Source organism: Myotis brandtii, unplaced genomic scaffold, assembly GCF_000412655.1.
Source record: "Myotis brandtii unplaced genomic scaffold, ASM41265v1 scaffold257, whole genome shotgun sequence".
Taxonomy (NCBI): Eukaryota; Metazoa; Chordata; class Mammalia; order Chiroptera; family Vespertilionidae; genus Myotis; species Myotis brandtii.
The window spans coordinates 24578-39981 of NW_005359757.1; the positions used below are offsets into that span (position 1 = coordinate 24578).

Genomic DNA, 15404 nt, shown 5'->3' on the forward strand with positions numbered 1-15404 from the left:
GGGGGTAGGGACTATAGGAGGTTGGCCCCAGCAGCAAAATAACCAATTGCTGATTCAGTGAGGAATTAGGCTCCCTCCTCCCTCCTGTCTGTGTCTGGGGTGCGGGTGAACCAGATTTGGGGCTGTCAGGGCCCCAGCAGCCAGGTCTGGGTCAGTGTGCATCATAATGACCTGCTGGTCATCTAGTCTTTCCGGTCATTTTGTTGTAAAGGTCACTTAGGCTTTTATGTATATAGATAATATTCTAATATATGAATACACCTCAATTTATTTAGCCATTCTTCTCTTGTAAGACATTTAGATTGTTTCTACATTTGATTATTATAAACAGAACTACTGTAAATATTCTTTTACAACTTTTTTTCTATAGACACATGATTCCATTTCTCTTGGGTAAATAAATACGAGACAGTGAGATAGCTGGATGCCATTGTTTTTAATTAATCAAAAGGCCTCTTTGTTTTCCAATATGTTTAGGAACTTAAGACAGATTTTTTAAAAACATCAGCTATATCTAATTCCCAAAGAAAATGAAGAGCAGGCAGATATAGAAAGACTAGATTTTACACTAAGGTTTTGGAGTGATCAAAAGCAATTGACAGCATCAGCATCCCTTTGTACAAAATTTGTGTACAAAGTTGTAGGATTAATTCTCCACACTAGCATAGAGGCCATGAGCAACATGGAAAGACTGGGAGGTCTGAGGGGGCAGTGCACTGACAGAAAGCAGTGAGAGAAGAACAGACTGAGAGCAGAGACAGCAGTGGGCCTACTCTCCATTCTCCTTGGGAATTATACATCAGTGGTGACTGTCCTTCAAATTCATCTTGCCTGTCTTCCATTTCCAGTCTTTTCAACAAAATGTCTTCTTCATCTCACCTATATGTTCCATATCAACCCCCTTAATTATCCATCTATTTAACAAATACTTATTGAACATTTACTATTTAGCAGGAACTGTTCTAGAAGCTAGGAAAAACAAAACAGACAAAAATTCCTGCCCACATATAGCTATAATCAAAATATGCATTTCATTTATATTCTGTTTTTTTTTCACCTAATAAATTAAAACCTTAATATACCCAGATACACTGGAAAATTGGAACTAAAGCCTGCCATAGCATCCCTCACATAATAGGTGTTCATTACATGTTTGTTGAATGCATGAATGAATACATGTCCCAAAGTTGTAGGAATGAAATAGTGATTATTATGCAATACAGATTCCTTAGGTGAGCATATAAATTAAGGCTTTCCAGGAGGCAGCTCAGAAATATATTCAGTAATCCTGAATCGAATCCTTTTTGGAAGTACTGGGACTATACTACAATTTTGCCACAGAGTACATGGTCTTAATCTCAGCTAAAAATAAAGCTTACTTTTCCAAGAAAAGTCAGACCATTTTCAGAATGAAACTAAAAAGCAAATTTAACTTAATAATGTCAGACATTTATCAATAGTTTAGTGACCACCAACCAAATTACTTTATACTTGGCTTGTGGTTAAACCTTTAGCACAAATATATTTCTAGGTACAAAGGGAAAATTGCATTACACAAAATTCACCTGATTAAAAAATATCACATCTGAAAATCATTCATCTGAGAAAGCTGCAAACCCTGGGCTTGCAAGGTCATGCTGTTTTCAAAGTGAATGTGATCAAAGGGCTTAAAGAACATAAGAAATGACTTTTAGACGGCAAGACACCACATCAAGAGGATATCACAAGTGGCCCATGGATAAGCATCAGCACTAAATTGAACTGTTGATACACAGCTTTGTCTCACTTATTTTTGATGATAAAAGTAACATGTCTATTGTATAAAAATCAAGCATATAAAGTTATAAAGAAAAATGTAAATTACCAGACATAATCACTGGTAAATGTTGGTGAATTTTCTTCTAATCTATTTTTTAAATATATTTTATTGATTTTTTTACAGAGAGGAAGGGAGAGGGATAGAGAGTTAGAAACATAGATGAGAATCGTTGATCATCTGCCTCCTGCACACCTCCTACTGGAGATGTGCCTTCAACCAAGGTTCATGCCCTTGACTGGAATCGAACCTGGGACCTTTCAGTCCGCAGGCTAACACTCTATCCACTGAGCCAAACCAGTTAGGGCTCTGATCTATTTTTTGCACATATTAGTTGAGCTCTGCTATATATAAAAATTGTGACTGTTTTTCTTATATAACACTGCAACACAAGATTTCCCCCCTAGTTTATTACAAATATCTAATTATACATTCTCTTAGTGACTACATTATAGTTCACCTAACTCTTCCCTTATTTTGACTATTACCATTGTTTTTATTTTTTCTCTGTCTCAAATTAGTACTCCATTAAATGTTTCTGGAGTTTGAGGAATTTGTTGGTTGTGTTGGTTTTGGAGATTGGGCAGTTAATTCAGAATTTTTTACTTAGGGTTTACCTATCCTTAGGAGGGAAATTAAACAATGTATATTGCCAATTACTATACAGCCTCATAAATCTGATAAATAAAAAGGTAGTCACTCCCTATCCCATGTATATAATATTCTCTGAAAACCAATTCTAACCTAATGAACCCCAGTGACCTGACATCAGGATTTGATATAGATCCAGGATTTATATTTTCATGTTTTAATACATATTTTAACCTCACTGAATTCTGTAATAATTTTATAGATATGTCAATACTCTCTAAGCGGCAGTAAATGTGCTTTTTTTGTTTCCTAGAGAATGTTGCATTTTTAAACCTCATTTTATTAGATGCAGAAACATTTCGGTAGGTAGAAGATAGGTGCTGAATTTAAATATTTCATCTCATTAATTTCAATTATTTGTACTCAAATGAAAATTAAGATACTTTCTCTCAAATCTAAACTGATTAATTCTAAAGTCTAATTTGTTGCTACAGGTCCATTTATCTCCCTGTTCGGGACACGATGAAGGTACAGACCTGTCCCTGTAGACTGATGAGAGCATATCTGCTGAAATTTCCACTTTGTATTCTTAAAATACCCCAAGACTTTAAACAGGATAAGCCATGAAAAGAACACAGCAGGTACAACAAAATAAGACAGAGGAGCACACAGAAACATACACCTGGCCCCAAATCTTAAGATATTTTTCAGACCTAATTCCAAAAAGTGGGGCAATGGAGAGCACTTTTTGGGGTCATGCTTCCTAGAGCTTTGGGATAGTTTTAATGCCATTCACTGGGTATTAAGGAATCATCATAAACACAGTGGACTCATTTAAAAACATGTGATAAACCACTAAAACATGTAGGAAAAAACCTGAAAGCCTTTTTAAACGAACTTTCAGAACTGAATTGAAATGCTGGTATCAAAAGATGATTATAGGTATAGTTACAACAAATTGTTCTGTCTTGTCACAGATGAATAGTAATGAAACAGGGAAATTAGAAGCAAAAACATAGTTGTATAGCTTCAGGCAGATTTGAAAGATATATGGGTGTTCCTAAGCAGCTCTTTAAATTCAAGTGTCAAATAGACTCTTTGTAGGGAAACCATTCCACTTCCCATTGTTTCAGGGGCAGAACTACAAAGACAGAATAAATGTAGTCATACCTAATTTCATCTTGCTCTACAGTTTGCTGGAAGTTTCTTTATGTTTTTTTATTTTTAATTTAATTTGACAGACAGCTCAGAGCTAAGTGCACTGCTGGGCACTGAGGATATAAAAGTGGTCAAAATATACTTTCTTCCTTCAAGGCATTTATCATCTAGCACTGTTTTAGACAATAGCTGCACGATGGCCAATTGGGTACCATCAGAGGTATTTCAGCGAATGTCCATTTTATCTTTTGGTACAGACACAAATAATATAAGTCAATCCATACAGACATCATCTCACTTCATGTCCACAAAAACCACAGGTAGTGAGTATTGTCGTTTCCACTCAGGAGATGAAAAAGCACAGGCTTGAGCGTCATGTGGCAAGTACAAAGAAGAGCCATGATTCTAGGCGAAGCTCCATTGTGACAGTAAATCATAGTGTCTGAGATTCAAATAATTACTTCAGTTTATTTTGCATGTAGAAACAATTCACCCTTCTAACATTAGAACAGAACCATTAAAGTTACAAAATCTTGGAAATCAATGCTTGATCACTGGAACACATAAAAATATCATCTCTTCATAACAATTGTTTTATGCCCACATAGTACCTTTACCATTATCCACTATCAGCTAAAGAATATACATCCATGGTTATCAGCTTCTTTCCTGGATTAATATATCCCCTTTACCTAAGGTGTTTCCTTCCTCATTTCTGATTCACTTTCAACCATTTCTAACCTGGCTTTCATTCCAAGCACTACAATTCACTTGGTCTTGTCCAGACCCAGTGGACATTTGTGTGTCCTCATATTATTGCCTCTCAGGTGCATTCAACAAAGCTGTTCATGTCTTACTTGACTCACCTGTTTTGCTGTCCTTTCATGATATAGCTCTGCCCGGTCTCACTATATCCAAGCATCCTCTCCATCTCCTTCAATGGCCTTGCCACTATATATAAATGACTCATTTCTTGGTCCTGATCCCTCTACCTTTCTCAGTCTATATGCTTCTTCTATGTAATCTCATATGCCAGCTTTATGCTGATAACTACCAAATTTATATCTCCCAAAGACCTCTTCTCTGAGTACAAGATATAGCCAATTACATAACTGATATTTCCACTTGGCTATTGAATGACATTCTTAGTTCCCACTAACTTCTTCCCTAAAACATGATTATCCCCTTCACTTTCCCATTTCAGAAAATAACATTATTTTATGCAGTTGCTAAATAAAAACCTACGAAGCCATTCTTGAATCCTTGCATTTCCTATTTTTCTCAAATTCAACCCAGCAGCAAATACCATCAATTATACCTTCAAACTAAAGCTTGAATTTATCTTCTCTCCATCTTCTTTCTCATTACTTTTGTCTAAAACATTATAGGCCCGGTGCATGAAATTCGTGCACGGAGTTGGGGGTCCCTCAGCCCAGCCTGCACCTTGTAGCAATCCAGGACCCCTCGGGGGATGTCCGACTATGGGATTGGGCCTAAACTGGCATTTGAACATCCCTCTCGCAATCCAGAACTGCTGGCTCCTAGCCACTTGTCTGCCTGATCACCCCTAACAACTCTGCCTGCCTGCCTGATCACTCCTGACCACCCTGTCTTCCTGATTGCCCCTAACTACCTCTGCCTCGGCCCCTGTCATGGCAACTTTGTCCGGAAGGACATCTGAAATGACGTCCAGAATGTCATTCAGCTGTCCAGTCTAATTAGCATGTTACTCTTTTATTATTATAGATATCCCACCTTGGTTCTTATTTCTTTCTCCCAAAGAGACTTTTGTAAATTCACTACCAAACTCCTGCTCTCTGTTCTTTGCCTCCAGTCCTTTAAAAAAACAAAACAAACAAACAAAAAATGAAGTAAATGGGGCAACACATGCCAAGCATCACAGCTTTTATTTTCATATCAAGTTCTAAAGGGAACTGGATCCCAAAGTTGTTGGCATCTATAAATCACAAAACCAGTCTATTGCTTGGGAATCTTGCCAACCACATTTTCTTCATCAAGAGATTTAATCTCAAAATCAATATCACCACAACATGGACCAATAATTTTTAGTACATCCTCTCTCCTCTTCATTTTGAACTGTAAACTTTGGCTGGCATGGGTACCAATTCTGAGAAACATAACCTGCTGGTGTATCAGGAGGAGTGAGGATTTCTATCTCTTGAGGGCAGCAGGGGCAACTACAGCTGGCATACCTCAGTGGTATCTCCAGAGTTATGATCTCTTGGCTCCTGTTATCAAGAATCCTTAACAGTAAAAGACTTAAAAGTCCCATAGCAGTTTCAGGTACAGAAATCACTATCCTCCACTGCAAAGTAAATAGTTTGTCTAAGGCTGTCCTTCATTTTATATTTAATACTAGATCTAAAACTTGTTAAGACTTACAGAAGCTCAACTTGCTGATGAATCAGTATCTGATCTATCTGACTGAAATATGTCAACCCTGGTGGACAGTCTGATAGAGGTGGTGATGCTGGCATCCATCATACCCAGCTGATTATACAATGGCTGGTGTTGCACAGGAAAGCCCACTGAACCATCCTTCCCCATCACAAAATTCCATTGCTTGATTCAATAATACTTATTGAAAGCACACTATGTGCTGGGGCCCTGGCCAGGCAGCTCAGTTTGTTAGAGCGTGTCCCAATACACCAAGGTGGCAGGTTTCATCTCCAGTCCGGGCACATCTAAGAAGCAACCAATGGATGCATAAATAAATGGAACAACAAATCAATCAATCTCTTTCTCTCTCCCTAAAATCAATCAGTATACTATGTGCTAGGGACTTTTCTATCAGCTAGAGATACAAAAATGACAAAAATCCAATTATTACAGAACTTCATTCTAGTGGAAACAGCACACAATAAACAAAAAAATAAAAAATGAATGTATTAGTATGCCAGATGATAATACGTACTAAGGAGAAAAATTAAGCAAACAAAGGCAATGGGAAATGCCAGATGCAAGTAAGTTGTAAGGTAAATAGAGTGGTTGAGTCCTACAGAAGACATAGATTATACCTTCTTTTAGTTTAATTAGTTCATATCATTACACACCTTAAAATTCTTCTAATGAGTCACATTAAAACCTAGGGTAAAATCTAAAAATTCTTATTTTGGGTCTTCTGCCTACCTTTCCAACTTTCCTCCTTCATCATAGATTCCAGAAGGTTCCATTCAGTTTCTCAGTACTCTAAAAGTTTCTGCGTCAAGGCCTTTGCACTGTTTTCTCCATCTAGAACATTCTCTCTCAGCTCTACTTTTAGCAGACTCATCAGATATCACTTAGTAAGAGATGCCTTTTCTGAGCATTCATTATCAAATAGCAGAACCATCCACCTAGATGTGCTTAACTTATTTAGTCCCCTTATAAATCCTATCACAATTGTTTCAAATGCATATTGTCTTACTTTTCTATTATGTATTTTACCACTAGATTTTATGTTTCATGAGGACAGACCCCATGCTCTGTCTAGTCACTGCTTCATCCCAACCTAGAGTTACACCTGGCATGAGTAAGCATTCTGTAAATACTTGGTTGTTGATTGGTTGAATGAGTGACTATAAATTCCAATTATTTTCATTCAGAAAAATGTATTGAACACACACTGTGTGCTAGACATTGGCACAATTCTTAACATTTGCCTGGTCTGTAGAATGTAGGTGGATTATCCAATCTTATTCAGAATTAGAGAAATATGAAATTCTGGTGAGGTTGAATTTAAATGAAAACATCTAGATATTTTATCAAATATAAAAAGGAGGACTCTTTTGGTTCATTTGAGAACAATAAAACATTTTATCAAAAGGACTTTTAAAAATGACTTTTTAAATTCAACCTCTCCAGGAAAATGAAGCTAAAGGATGTTGAATAACATGTTCAAATCACATAACTTTAAGAGTACAGTAAAAACCTACCACAGTTGAAGACTTCTGTGAGTACATTGTAATAAGAACATGAGCAGCAAAATGTCTCAGGCTCCAAAATGTTGTAAATTGAGGGAATGTTCACACAGGATGCCAAATGACATCAATATTAAATATAAACTGTAGATTGTATATGTTTATGAAACATGAATATATAATAACATTCATTTGCAATTTTTTGCTGTGAATCCCCGAATGGATATACTTAAAGAGCATTGTGAGGATCACATTTTCAGCTAGATCAGGTAGAATGCAGATGTCCAAGGACAAAGCTCTGAAACACCAAAAATTTCATGAGTAGGACACATTTGATTCAAGGGTTGATCACCATTTGCACCTTTCTCTTCCAAGACTCCAGTAAATAAAGATACAGGATTTAAAAAGGTAAAACATCAATCAAGAGAATGTGATTAGGGGAGGAGCATCAATAGAAAATAGATTCTAAGAAACCTCTGGAACATGAGTGGGTGGAGGTGTATAACTGAGGAAGAGGAACAAAGGAAGCATAGCTGGTGTGCCCACAGGAGGATACATAGAGGAGGGAAAACTGCTTTCCCTGCAGAATCCCAAGAGGCTTGCCACTCAGAAATGTCAAGTGCTTATGATTCTTAACATTTGCCTGGTCTGTAGAATGTAGGTGGATTATCCAATCTTATTCAGAATTAGAGAAATATGAAATTCTGGTGATAAAAGGACTTTTAAAAATGACTTTTTAAATTCAACCTCTCCAGGAAAATGAAGCTAAAGGATGTTGAATAACATGTTCAAATCACATAACTTTAAGAGTACAGTAAAAACCTACCACAGTTGAAGACTTCTGTGAGTACATTGTAATAAGAACATGAGCAGCAAAATGTCTCAGGCTCCAAAATGTTGTAAATTGAGGGAATGTTCACACAGGATGCCAAATGACATCAATATTAAATATAAACTGTAGATTGTATATGTTTATGAAACATGAATATATAATAACATTCATTTGCAATTTTTTGCTGTGAATCCCCGAATGGATATACTTAAAGAGCATTGTGAGGATCACATTTTCAGCTAGATCAGGAAGAATGCAGATGTCCAAGGACAGAGCTCTGAAACACCAGAAATTTCATGAGTAGGACACATTTGATTCAAGGGTTGATCACCATTTGCACCTTTCTCTTCCAAGACTCCAGTAAATAAAGATACAGGATTTAAAAAGGTAAAACATCAATCAAGAGAATGTGATTAGGGGAGGAGCATCAATAGAAAATAGATTCTAAGAAACCTCTGGAACATGAGTGGGTGGAGGTGTATAACTGAGGAAGAGGAACAAAGGAAGCATAGCTGGTGTGCCCACAGGAGGATACATAGAGGAGGGAAAACTGCTTTCCCTGCAGAATCCCAAGAGGCTTGCCACTCAGAAATGTCAAGTGCTTATGAAGCCAAAGGCAAGAATTAAGGCTAAAAACTAGGAGTTAAATTGATAGTTTGTAAAAGATTTGACTGGAAACCTGGTATCAAACCTCACCAACTAAATAAACTTCTCCAAGGCAATGAACCAAAGGTCCCACAATACAACAGCCAGATGGCCACTCCAGTGAGGGCATCTCAGTGGACGGAGTGGTCACCTGGCTGTTGTGCTTTGGGACTCTGCCCATTCTAGGATGTCTCTGGAGCTTCTCAATTTCTTTAGGGAGGACTCTTTTGGTTCATTTGAGAACAATAAGATCAAATCCCAAATTTAATAGGAACAAAATATCTAGATGTTTTCATTTAATAGAATGCAAGGTTAGACTGCTAGTGGCCATATTTTTCACCATTTGGTAAAATGAAGCCAATGCTAAGCAAAGCAGATCCTAAATATGGAAGGAACCAAAGTCCTAATAACCTCATAGAGCACCTGGCTACAGGGGGGCCTTGATTTAGAGTTACACATAAAATTCAGAGAGGAAACCAAATGCATTTTTGATCAATGAAAATGTTTAAAATCATAGAAAATATTACAATATAAGATAATTTTTATAGTTTATTTTTACTTCTCTGTATTCTTGCATAAATGGAGTTGGTTTTGGGAGGGAACATACTTAGAGATATGAGGTTAAGTAGCATTTTTATTTTTATTATATACTTTTATATTTTGAGATTTTTGCTTAAATTTATAACTTAATTTTTTAATAATAGCAATAAAACTTTTAAGGAAAAATATGTAAGGCAAGAGCTGAGAGAGATAAAGACAAACTGGATGGATCTAAAATATAGACATGAGGGAGTCAGGAAGCACATTTCTGGAAAGAAGTCAGACTACAGAGAAAGAAACGAGTGCACTGATGGCAACGCAGGATTCTGCCTTAACTCTATGGTCCTGGAAAACAGTAACAGTTAAAGAAGTTACTTCACCTTTTGTGTTCCAGAATATGTCTTATTGCAAAGAAACACCATTCCCCACATGACTTAGATCAGACTCATAGATGCCCCATTTTTCTACCTATGACAAGGCTGGACACAGAGCCTCCAAATTCCCATTCTTTCCCTCATAATGACTAGCTGACTATTTCATCCCTACTCATAAGTCAGGGAAAAAATGATTTTTAACCATATATTGATTACATTTCCTTTCTCCAGGCCACTGACTTTTGATTCACCCTCAGCCTGAGCCAGTACAGGACCTCTTCTTAATGCCCCTTCTGACAATATGTTAACTAATCTCAGAGTAGCAGTCTCTGATCTACTGTCTTTTCACAGCCACTCTCACTCATCCTATCTCCCAACCTGGTTCTTCCTGGTCTTGTTTCCTCTAAAAGCAAAGATCTTTTCTGACTAATCTTTGTGATGCTCACAGAGCTTATGGCCCAAGCATTCTCTCTATTACAACAGTTTCCCTTCTCCTATTGCAGGAGTCTCCTTCCTCCCTCTTACGATAAAGTATCTCCTTATGCAAGTCTGGTTTTGTTTTTCTCTGATACTAATTAAAAGTTCAAGGAGTGAAGATCAACTCTAGAAAGGAGCTAAGGAAAAAAGTTTCTCAGCAGAATTGAAGTCAGCACATAGATTGATGTGCAGGGAAGAGAGCGAAGCTTGCAATGTTATTGAGATTTCAAACTGATGTCAGAAAAAGCATGTCAATTTCCCACATATAACACAAGCCTTCTTGGATCCCTTGATACAAAGCAGGGCTAGATGATGGTTCAACCTAAGATGGGGCAATACTAGTGGTCAAAGGAAACACAAAGTTAGGGCTGTGGGGTAGACATGCAGTCTACAGATGAGGGATGGCAGAGAGAGCACCTGGAAGATGCAGTAGGCCCCCTTTATTCCCGGGGACATGTTCCAAGACCTGTGGTGGATGCCTAAAACCACAGATAGTCCTGAACCCTATACATACTGTGTGTTTGTGTGTGTGTGTGTGTGTGTGTGTGTGTATATTTTTTTATTTATAAATTATGCAAAGTAAGAGATGAAAAATAATAATACAATTGAACATTTATAACATTAGACTATTATAAGATTAAATGAATGTGCTTATGTATGCTCTCTCTCTATCTTTCTTTTTCTCTCTCTTTCATTCTCATAAGAGATCTGTTAACCAAGATGACAACCAGGTGACTAAGGATATGAAGCATATACAGTGAGGATAGGCTGGACTAAGGGAAGATTCACATCCTGGGTGGGACAAAGTAGGACAGCCTGAGATTTCATCACACTACTCGGAACGGCATGAAATTAAAACTTAAAATTTGTTTGCTTCTGGATTTTTTTCACTTAATATTTTCAGACCATAATTGATCGCGGGTAACTGAAGTTGAAGGTGAAACTGTGGCTAGAGTGGGACTACTATACTGTGCTGAATGTTAAAGCAACACCATCGCAAAAGTCAAAATCCAAACTGTCAGCTTTTGTTGATGAAAATAACTGTCCATCCTCTGCTTCCAGGCATACCTCACAACGGCAACCTTAATGAGAGCTTCATCGTGAGTGGAATCTGAAGCTGCACAGGAGCCATAAGGAAGAACACCTTTTCAGCTACAATCCTTATGATCTTACTTCTCAGTTAAAGTGGTGAAGCTTTAGGTGCAGAAAACTAAGCTTTTCCTACCGCTGCTCATTGAACATTGACTCCACAGGAGTGTTTCTGATCTTTTTTCCTGAGGCACTAACTCTAGAAAATGGGACATAGAAGCCAGCTTTTAATGACAAGCATTTGCAACAATCAAGGTAAACCCATTATTATCCATCCCTATTATTATCATCCTTAGTAATATTAACAACAATTGCAGCAGAACATTTATGTTCAGATGTAGTGGATTAGCCTCAAGCAGCAATTCAAAGCAATTAAATAGGAAGAGATGCTACTCTTGGTAGGATGCATAAGTAGGAAGGATGGTTGTCATAATATAGCTAATAATTCCAAACAAAATATCCATTTCATGTACTTATGTTTTTATGTCCTTAAAGTTTATTATAAATGATAGATGTAAATAAAAATCTGTTCACTGCAGATTATTTACATTTTGAAAATTTGGAAATATCCAATTTGGGTTAGTTTAAAATTTTAATATATTCATAAAAATACATCATATATATGCCCTAAATCTATATTTAGAATCTTGATAGATACATAGATATAGATATATACATGAAAGGATAGCTGCAATATGTTGTTGAGAGTGAAAAACCAAGTTACAGGACAAGCTGAGATAGGCACACAGAGATGTATTCCAAAAAAATTGACAATGAACTAGAGATTGTGGCTCCTTCTAAAAAGCAGATTATGGAGTGCAGAGGGATAAGAGTATGACATCAATTTTTTGTTTTATATATTTCTATATTCTTTTTTCAATAAATGAGTGCTGCTTTTATAATTTAAAATATCAATTTTAATATAAAAATAAATGCTAGGAACAGATAAATATTCTCTGAAAAGGTGGCCAGTTTTTTTTCCAACATGGCAACACTTCAATAGAGTGAATGAAGAGTGGCATATAAAATATGAAGCTGCTTTGCAATCCTTAGAACAGTTAAAGCCCCAAATAGTGAGGACACATAAGACTTTGGGAAAACCAGCAACACAAGGATTTAAAAATACCCTTTGAACTATGCTTCAATCTACGCAATAAAAGCCACTAGCACTCGTGATTAGGAACAATACACTATCAGAATTTTCTGTCACATTTAGAAATGTGCTGCTTTTATTTTCTTTAATCTCATTTTGTTATTTATGACTCCACTGCTTATGCACATGCTTCATTAACCCCTCAGACCTCATTAAGAATTTCAAGAGAGCAACCACTGAATTTTTAACAAGCATGGGCCCCTTCTGAGAGAAAGACCCTATGCGAATGTACGTGTCACACATCCTTAAAGCAGGCCCTGGATTTCAAGAGAAATGCAAGTTGCCACAGTGCCAGGTTTGTGGAACATGTGGGAATTTATAGTCTAGGTATAAATGAAACATGTGCGGGAAACAGGCTGAGCTCTTCAACTGTATAAAGAGCATGTAAGTGTCTGAATACTGCAACCACAGTGAGCAGGATGTTTATCGCATTCCTATTTATTTTGTTGTTTGCTTTTTAGTTTGTTTTTCAATAAGCTATTTCATTGGTAATGAGCATAAAAGGCACAAGTGGATGTTTATTTTTTTAAATAGGCTTTTAAGTTCTGTTTCTCAAGGAAATTGATGATGCACATGTAATTTGTGATGTGTTTGTCAGTGTTTACCATCTACATTGGGGCCATGGTGATTTCATGGACTGAAAACCAGAAGATGTCAGAATCTGCTGAAGAATTATCAGCATCCACTTCAACCGTTAATAGCTATTTTAAGAAAAATTGCTCAAAGACAATCATTTAACATCTACAGCTGTACAACTCTATCAAGCATAACTTTTCATTAAGATCAAAAGATTATGCTTATAAATTAATTTCACTTATTTTTGTGAACCCATGAAATGTGAAATAATAGCTATTAATGGGCTGGCTCTATTCACTGTAAAACTTTGTAAATAGTTAAAGTTTGCCACTTATATATCAGTATTATCATATACTGTAAGCAGAACATCAATTAACTCCAATAATGGTTTAATAATTTCACCCAAATCATGGAATCAAAAATGAAGCTTTTGTAAGTTTTTTCTGACAAAGATGAAATATTTGGCCTTATTTTTAATCAACTTTACTGAAGTATAGTTTAAATATGATAAAATTCACCATTTTAATTGTATTGATGAATTTTGACACATATTATGCACCACTGCCACAATAAAGATATAAAACATTTTCATCATCCCATACCATCTGCTATTAACCCTTAGTAGTCAAATTCTTGGCCCCAGAAAAACACTGACCTGCTGTCATTACAGATTAAAATTTTATAAAAAGAGAGTTATATAATATATACTCTTTTGTATCTGAATTCTTTTACCCAGGATGACTTTTTAGGATTCATTTATGTTGTTGCATATTCAATTAGTTTGTTTTTTTGTTACTGAGTACTATTCTATTGTGTGAATATGCCATGATTATTTTTAGCTATTTATCTGTTGACATGTGGGTATTTTCAATTTGGGACTATTATGATACAAGCTGGTATGATCTTTGCTGCTCAGATCCTTCTGTGAACATATGTTTTCTTTTAAATACCTAGGAGTGGGATTTCAGGGTCATGTGTTAAATGCATGTTGAATTTTATAAGAATCTGACAAAATATTTTCCAAAATATTTTCATACTCCTACAAGCAATGAATGCAACCTCTAATTGCTCTACATCTTTGCCAACACATAAAAAAATATTTTATCATTGTTTGAAATACATAGTTATAGCTCATTGTGGTTTTAATTTTCATTATTCTGGTGACTAATTATGCCCAGAACGTTTTTTGTGTGCTTATTGAACATTTATTTATCTATTTTGTGAAGTGTATTTTCAAATATTTTGCCAAATTTTGTTGGGTGTTTATCTATTCAGTATAAAGTTCAGTTTTTGTTATAGCCTAGATATAAGTCCTTTTTTATATAAATGTATTACAAATATTTTCCTAGTCTATGAAAATATAAAGTGGTTTATAATATATGCAAAGTGGTGTGCAACCACAACCATCATCATTATATAATTTAGAATATTTTCATCATCCCCAATGAAACTCTGAACCTATCAACAACCATACCCCATTTTTTTCTTCCCCATCCTCTGGCAACCACTAATCTATTTTCTGTCTCTGTGGAGTTGCCTATTCTAGACATTTCATATAAATGGAATATTATAACATGTGGTCTTTTGTGATTGATATTTTTCACTTAGAATAATATTTACAAGTTTTATCCATGTTGTAGCATTTTTTAGTACTTCATTTATTTTCGTCTATATATATAAAAGCCAAGTGACCTGAATGGAGGAACGACTGAATGACCTGAACGACCAGAATGAGTGGAACAACCAGTTGTTATGATGCACACTGTGGCAGCCAACCAGCCAAATCGAGACCTTGATCTGCCACCCCCAAACCTCCTGTGGCTCCTCAACCTGGCTGGCCCAGCCCCCCCCCCACCCTGATTAGGGGTGGGGCTGGCTGGCCAACTGCCCGTGGCCACTACCCCCAGCCAGCCCAGCCCCCAACCAGCTCCCCCCACCCCAATCAGGGGTGGGGCCAGCAGCCAAACTCCCATATCCCCTCCCCGCCGCTGGCCCAGCCCAAATGGCCCCCATCGGGGTGGGCCAGTCAGACCCCACCTGTGCACAAATACATGCACCAGGCCTCTAGTTATCAAATAATATTTCATTGTATGGATATGCCACATTTTATTTATACATTTATCAGTTAATAGAAATTTTGTGTTTTTTTCCTACTTTTTGGTATTATATATGTTGCTGCTATGAACAGACATGTATAGTTTATATGTGGACATGTATTTTACTTTATTTGGGG

General features: G+C 36.5%; 1 pseudogene; it reads right to left on the minus strand.

The window, feature by feature from the left end:
• Nucleotides 1–5364: 5364 nt before the first annotated feature.
• LOC102260989 lies at nucleotides 5365–6078 on the minus strand (annotated as a pseudogene).
• Nucleotides 6079–15404: the final 9326 nt, after the last annotated feature.